The sequence below is a fragment of the Haematobia irritans genome, chromosome 3, assembly GCF_050003625.1.
Source record: "Haematobia irritans isolate KBUSLIRL chromosome 3, ASM5000362v1, whole genome shotgun sequence".
Taxonomy (NCBI): Eukaryota; Metazoa; Arthropoda; class Insecta; order Diptera; family Muscidae; genus Haematobia; species Haematobia irritans.
Genome location: NC_134399.1, coordinates 50,041,665 through 50,050,034, shown reverse-complemented (window position 1 = coordinate 50,050,034; position 8,370 = coordinate 50,041,665). Strand labels below are relative to the sequence as shown.

Below are 8,370 nucleotides of genomic sequence, written 5' to 3'. Positions count from 1 at the left end.
TAAACTACCAAGGCGACCAATTACAATTGGTCGCAACGTCTACATATCATGTGTTACGGCGTTGTGATAGTCAATACCACAATAATACCGGATGTAAATTATTTGATACAAAGTGGTACCAAAATTAAAAGATAACGTGAATCAATTTATTAATACCAAACGGTAATGACCACATACCGCCTTTTTTCTACCAGCGTATGAATATCGGAATAAATTAGGAATTCTCCGACATTATCAGCATCCTGTATGCAATTGAGGCTGTAATATATTTGACAAAGTTTCTCCAGTCATGATCCCCTCTTCCATTACGATTTGTACAATTTCTTGCTCGGACAAGTATGTTTTACAAAAGAATTGAGTCCGCTGGCCTCTAAAAATTGGACAAACAGCTAAGAAATGGTAAAGTGTCTCTCTCTCCGAAAGGTTGCAAAGCGAACATTGATCATCTGCATTGCGATTATGTGAATTTAGATATATTAAGTCCACACGTGCCTTTAGAATCCATGTAATCTCTCAAGGTTGAAGAGTGTATAGATGGCTTTCTTCTTTTCCCGTTTCGATGTATAAAGCGTAATTTGGTGTACATTCTGGTAATCGTAGAACTAGTTTAAGGAAGAAGTGTTGAAGCTGGTCTACTTGTTCGAAATTTCCATATCCCCAAATTAGAGCCCCGTATGCCTTTACTGATCTACATGCAGCCGTGTACAAATTTTCCAAGGGAAATATCGTCCTTTCTCAAAAAGTTATTCCATGTGCACTTTATAGCACTTTTTGCATGGTTATTTCGAGTCTGCATATGTTTCGAAAATTTCATCTGTGGTGTTAGTATTACTCCTAAATACTTGTAGGTTATATTAAGGTTAGGTTAAAGTGGCAGCCCGATTAAGTTTCAGGCTCACTTAGACTATTCAGTCCATTGTGATACCACATTTAACTAAAAGTACCTATTACATATGGGCACCTCTAGTTTTAACCACTGAACCTTCATTATTATTTTCTTTTGTTGAACCAACCAGATTGTTCCAAAAACATTAACAGACTGCTCAAGTTAACGTTTTCCAGTTCCGCCAGTAATCTAAAGCTATATGCCCCTAAAATTCGCTTACGCCTTAAGACCGGTACTCTGTTCGGTTTTCGCGTTGAAACTCTATACAAAACCAAAAAGTGCGAAAAACTAGCAAAATTTTTTCAATTTGTGGTACTTTGTTTATTTCGAGTTGAAAAACTGACGTTTATAGCATTAAACACCTCACACAAGAGGTGTTTAATTGATTCCTTTTCCTCCGGATCATGATAGCTCATACAGTAGTCATTATAAAGGGTGATTCTTTTGAGGTTAGGATTTTCATGCATTAGTATTTGACAGATCACGTGGGATTTCAGACATGGTGTCAAAGAGAAAGATGCTCAGTATGCTTTGACATTTCATCATGAATAGACTTACTAACGAGCCACAACGTCGAATTTTCAGTGAATGGGCCCTAGAAAAGTTGGCAGAAAATCCGCTTTTTTATCGACAAATTTTGTTCAGCGATGAGGCTCATTTCTGGTTGAATGGCTACGTAAATAAGCAAAATTGCCGCATTTGGAGTGAAGAGCAACCAGAAGCCGTTCAAGAACTGCCCATGCATCCCGAAAAATGCACTGTTTGGTGTGGTTTGTACGCTGGTGGAATCATTGGACCGTATTTTTTCAAAGATGCTGTTGGACGCAACGTTACGGTGAATGGCGATCGCTATCGTTCGATGCTAACAAACTTTTTGTTGCCAAAAATGGAAGAACTGAACTTGGTTGACATGTGGTTTCAACAAGATGGCGCTACATGCCACACAGCTCGCGATTCTATGGCCATTTTGAGGGAAAACTTCGGAGAACAATTCATCTCAAGAAATGGACCGGTAAGTTGGCCACCAATATCATGCGATTTGACGCCTTTAGACTATTTTTTGTGGGGCTACGTCAAGTCTAAAGTCTACAGAAATAAGCCAGCAACTATTCCAGCTTTGGAAGACAACATTTCCGAAGAAATTCGGGCTATTCCGGCCGAAATGCTCGAAAAAGTTGCCCAAAATTGGACTTTCCGAATGGACCACCTAAGACGCAGCCGCGGTCAACATTTAAATGAAATTATCTTCAAAAAGTAAATGTCATGGACCAATCTAACGTTTCAAATAAAGAACCGATGAGATTTTGCAAATTTTATGCGTTTTTTTTTTTAAAGAAGTTATCAAGCTCTTAACAAATCACCCTTTACTTCACACCAATAGTTTTTGCAAATTCGCCTATCAGGCAGCGACCCGTTATAGCAGATATCAGAAGTGATATCTGACGTCTTGAGAACACTAGCATATCTAGTGTGCGGTTCAAGTTTAAATGGGGCCATATTTGCATGGTGTCGTTACAACCCTTGCATTCTCCCATCGAACATTTGCCATCATGACAGCCTTCTCACGCAGTAAGAGCTTGCAGGTAGCTAAAGACATACCAACAGATTCTAGTCCCCTGTAATATGTAAGGTAGTTTCTAACCTTGCTAACTCATCCATTTCGCAGTTCCCCGGTATGTTCCTATGGCCAGGCACCCATATTAGGTGAATATTGTACTGCTCAGCCATCTTTTTTGGAACCAAAATTTTTTGGAACATTACTTCTCAGCCAATTCGTCACCTCTCTTATTGCTAATATTTCAGCCTGAAAAACACCACAGCGAGAACTTTCGATGCAGATTTACAGTTGGTCCCGTTGTCGGTATAAATTTCATTTGGTATCCCTCTGCGAACCATGAAATTGCGTATGCACATAATACATTAACTGTTATCTAAGCTAAGTGCAATTTTGAGATGTAGAGCTCGAATGGTGAGGCACGTGAATTGTACACCCCATCTCTTTTCTTTTATGCGCTTTACAGACTATCAGTTATTCCGGACGGAATGTCGGTGTTTGTAAAGAATCTTACAGTGTGTCAGATCGATACGACTTGTCGGCGATGACTAAATAATCGGTAAATGTGTTATCGATCCCATAAACATGTCGCAGTATCGATTGTGCCTTCGGACTTATCTTATAATGTGCACAATATATAGGATATGTTCGACACGAGCACTGTCGTCCGGAATAACTGATAATCTGTAAAGCGCATTATGTACCGAAGTAGTAAATGCCCACGTAAGTGATTGGCCTCTCAAAACTTGCTAGCTCGAAGGTTGAAACGTTGATATTTGTGGCGTCATAGGTGAGCGGATGCATTTTTACAAGAAGAGAACCAACCAGATTGTTCCAACAACATTAGCAGACTAAAGCTATATGCCCCCAAAATTCGCTTACGCCTTACACAAAATGCAGGACGGCAAATGTTCGATGGGTTGAGTATATCGTATCAGTAGTTGCGCAAAATGTGATTTATCAGCGATAATTAATAGGATACCTTTCTTCATAGCTACATGCATTCTTTAGGCGTCCTCCTACACGTGGCAAACCCAATTTGTCTAGGTTAGGTTAGGTTAGGTGGCAGCCCGATGTATCAGGCTCACTTAGCCCAATAAACTCAAACGTTTGAAAAATGCTAAATTTCAACAATTTTTCAAACATTTTTTCAAATGATTAGGGTAATATTCAAGTTGAGAAATTGTTGAGAAAATCGCGTTCTCAACAAAAAACAGACATTACCCTCAACAGTGAAATTCAACACATTAGCAATAATATCTCAAGTGTTATCCTCAAATTGAAATGCATCGCTACTCAATAATTTGTCAAACAATTTTCGATGCGAGTCAAATTCAAAATTAACATCGTTGCAAATACTTTTCAACCTAAATTTGTATGAATGATATCCCCACTTCAAATTGAAAGTCAAAGCCAAAATTCTATGAATTTTGTATAATTTATTCATTTTCATCAAAATAAAATATATAATAATAGACTACACTACATAATACACTACAATACCAATTGATAAATAATAATCTTATTAAACATATCAACAAATAAGAACAAAAAAAAAAAACAAACAAACAACAAAACTTTAAATATCTTAAACATTATTAGTAAACACTTTTGCATTAATAATTCGATTTCCTTCCTTTTGGTGTCATAAAACAACATTAAAATTTGCGGGCAATTTGAAATTAGGAACGTACTGGACCGCGTGTTAGAATTGATTTCCAGCAGAAGGAATTCACAAAATATCCATTTTAAACTGATAATAGCATATGAATTAAACTGACGATGTGAAGCACATTTTCATCCAGTAGTTGTTAATTTCAACAATTTGTTGTTTTTAACAATTTTAATTGGTTGCACTTGTAATGTTTCTGGAAACGTTTTCTTGTCGATAAGCCACTCATTTTTCATTGGTCAGCTTCTTACAGCCTGTTTCTGTATGTCGAACTATCGATCGACTAAAATGCATAGAAACAGCTGATGTTTAGTTATAAATTCAGCTGTTTGTTTCCATTTCAGTCGATTGGTTCAGTCGCTCGTTCGACATACAGAAACAGGCTGTTAATGTTTGAATGAATGTAGCATCCAAAGATTTTAGTTTTCTGCAAACAGATTTAAATTTAGTGACTTCTCTAATGCGCTTTACAGACTATCAGTTATTCCGGACGGAATGTCGGTGTTTGTAAAGAATCTTACAATGTGTCGGATCGATACGACTTGTCGGCGATGACTAAATAATCGGTAAATGTGTTATCGATCCCATAAACATGCAGCAGTATATGTCTTCGGACTTAACTTATAATGTGCACAATATATGGGATATGTTCGGCACACACAACGAAAAACTTGTCAAAAATTATACTATAAAAGCATACAATTTACCTAATTTACTAGTATGAAATACGACTTTAGAAGTTTTTTCGGCAAGGGATACAGAGATGAACTGCTAAAATTGTCACAATAATGTTATTGGTAAATCATACCAAAAATTGGCAAACTTTACAAATTTTTAACTCTGTTATTTGAGAAAGCATTTTCAGGCAGAAATTAAAAAAAATAATTAAATAATGTTTATATAATATGACTTTTCACAATCTTCTTAAGTTAAGAGTCCTTATTTTCCTGCATAGGATTATTTATAGTGGTCACCCTGTGCATTTATTTCAACGCTTGCGTTTCTCAAGATTTAATAGGGGAAAAAGATTAATTTTACTTCGTCATAGTTGTTTGGTCTCAGAGTGGCAATTTTTTATTAACTCCATCCATCTGTGGAACTCGCTTAGTCATAATATTCAATGTATAAATAACGCAGTTGATTTTAAGAATAATGTTATCTCGTTTTTGAGTAATAATTAAATTTGATTCTCTCTTTTTGTTTTCTATATTGTTTGCTTTCCAATTTTAAAATCTTAAAATAATGTTGATTTTGTATTTATGCAATATGTACCTTTATTTATACCTTTCCGTTATTTGTTATTAAAAATTTATTTTACTTTTTCTTCTTTTTGCTTTTATTTTCAAATTTAAATTTTAATATTTTTTCCCTTTACCTGTTATTATAAATTTTATTTTATTATTTTTTTATTTTTTTAATCGTTTTACTATTTTCAAATTTAAATCTTAATATTTTTCAGTCTGTGATTTATATATTGTTCAAATTCTAAACTTCCTTCAATTTAATATATTAATGTTATTTTGCTTATAGATTTTCTTTTGATTAAATAATTTAAGTTAACTTTACATTGTATTTATATAATATTTAATTGTACATTATGATCTTAAACTTCCCATGCTGGAATATGAGACCTTCGTGGTCCTGTGCATGGGAAAGCAAATAAAGAATAATAATAATACTTTTAAGCTTATTTTCATCTTGGCTAGTGCATTCACCATTTGGTAGATGTCGTGCAGGCATAAGGGATTATGGTCATATTACCGATAATTATAACAGTAAAACAAAAGGTGTTACTTTTACAATGAACGATTGGAAAACTAAGAAAACAAAAGATGTTTAGGAAAGTACTAGAAAATAAAGAAATGACTCTAACAAGTTATGACGTAATTTTATCGTTACAATTTGAAATTTAAATTAACGGAAACTAATTTAAATAAACTTATATCTAGAAATATCACATTCGTAACAATATTGTTCAAGTATTTACTCCAGCTTCCACTCTTTGAGAAACTCATGTTCTATATCAAGGAGTCCTGAGCTGAACGAACACAAATCTATTGATATAAAAATGCGCTATTTATACTAAATTGACAAAGATCTGTATATATAGTCATATATATTGGTCATCACATTTACATCATAAGGTGAGTACTAAGTTCGAGTTTAGCCGCTAAAGTGAAAACTAAATCAGTAAAAAAAGGCGTAAAATATGTATAATATTTGTTGCGTATTTCATTATAACTTGATGGGGAATAGCCCAAAGCAAATTTTCACTAGGTTTGTATTCCTTAAAATAGATTATTAAAGAAAGGTAATCGTGAAAAAATGGCGATTTTAGCGGCTAAACTCGAACTTAATACCCACCTATAGAAAAGAAAACTGCACAATTAAAGTAAACGAGTTGATTTTTTCATTTATTTTTAATAGAAACCCTTCAAGACTAATGTATTTTATTTAGCACCAAACTTAGATAATGTAAATCATTTCCCGAGTCAAATTTATCATTTATTATTTTTACATATTACGCAAATAATTAAAATATGAATTACACCCATAGAAAAATTATTACCATACGGGCTCAAATCGAAACCGTACGTTAGTGATAGTTAGTCAACCCCGTATGGTACAATATCAATACCGAATGGTACAGGCGGTACAAGCATGAAACTACCATTCGGTATTATGAAAGTACCAATATGATATTGAAAATAATACCTAAGCGGTACTATTATTTATACCATAAAGGTATTGATGTATAAACAGTGCGGTATTACCAAATAATACCAAAATGGGATTGGTTTAATAATATTTAGTTTAATAAAACACACGTAAATTGTCTTTGTTACGTACTTCATTTAATACATAACATACATACAAAAACCTAATCATTTCTCCCAATTCAGATCCATGTCGCAATTCAGGCACAGCATCCCTCAAGTCATTTCTCTATGCAAATTTTTTCTCCCAATTCTGCTCCATGTCGCAATTCAGGCACTGCATCCCTCAAGTCGTCTGTTGTTGTATTTGGAAGGTTTTTGTATGTCAGTTGCGCATCTAATTATAGGATGATCGAATTAGAAAACATAAATAATGCTAAACAATATTATACTTACCTATACTTCGCATTATTCACTGAATTCATTTAATTTTCGTCATCTTATCCCAAACTATTGTTATTTACAAGCCACATGAAAAAAACTAAACTACCAAGGCGACCAATTACAATTGGTCGCAACGTCTACATATCATGTGTTACGGCGTTGTGATAGTCAATACCACAATAATACCGGATGTAAATTATTTGATACAAAGTGGTACCAAAATTAAAAGATAACGTGAATCAATTTATTAATACCAAACGGTAATGACCACATACCGCCTTTTTTCTACCAGCGTATGAATATCGGAATAAATTAGGAATTCTCCGACATTATCAGCATCCTGTATGCAATTGAGGCTGTAATATATTTGACAAAGTTTCTCCAGTCATGATCCCCTCTTCCATTACGATTTGTACAATTTCTTGCTCGGACAAGTATGTTTTACAAAAGAATTGAGTCCGCTGGCCTCTAAAAATTGGACAAACAGCTAAGAAATGGTAAAGTGTCTCTCTCTCCGAAAGGTTGCAAAGCGAACATTGATCATCTGCATTGCGATTATGTGAATTTAGATATATTAAGTCCACACGTGCCTTTAGAATCCATGTAATCTCTCAAGGTTGAAGAGTGTATAGATGGCTTTCTTCTTTTCCCGTTTCGATGTATAAAGCGTAATTTGGTGTACATTCTGGTAATCGTAGAACTAGTTTAAGGAAGAAGTGTTGAAGCTGGTCTACTTGTTCGAAATTTCCATATCCCCAAATTAGAGCCCCGTATGCCTTTACTGATCTACATGCAGCCGTGTACAAATTTTCCAAGGGAAATATCGTCCTTTCTCAAAAAGTTATTCCATGTGCACTTTATAGCACTTTTTGCATGGTTATTTCGAGTCTGCATATGTTTCGAAAATTTCATCTGTGGTGTTAGTATTACTCCTAAATACTTGTAGGTTATATTAAGGTTAGGTTAAAGTGGCAGCCCGATTAAGTTTCAGGCTCACTTAGACTATTCAGTCCATTGTGATACCACATTTAACTAAAAGTACCTATTACATATGGGCACCTCTAGTTTTAACCACTGAACCTTCATTATTATTTTCTTTTGTTGAACCAACCAGATTGTTCCAAAAACATTAACAGACTGCTCAAGTTAACGTTTT

The 8,370-nt window shown here is 34.5% G+C and overlaps 1 long non-coding RNA gene across 1 annotated transcript; it reads right to left on the bottom strand.

Annotated features, from left to right (window-relative positions):
* Window positions 1–5,922: 5,922 nt before the first annotated feature.
* On the bottom strand, window positions 5,923–7,312 carry LOC142230193 (uncharacterized). The gene is made up of 2 exons (XR_012720599.1): window positions 7,227–7,312; window positions 5,923–7,167 (listed from the first exon to the last, which is right to left on the bottom strand). It is a non-coding gene; the product is annotated as an uncharacterized LOC142230193 (long non-coding RNA).
* Between the last annotated feature and the right edge of the window lie 1,058 nt (window positions 7,313–8,370).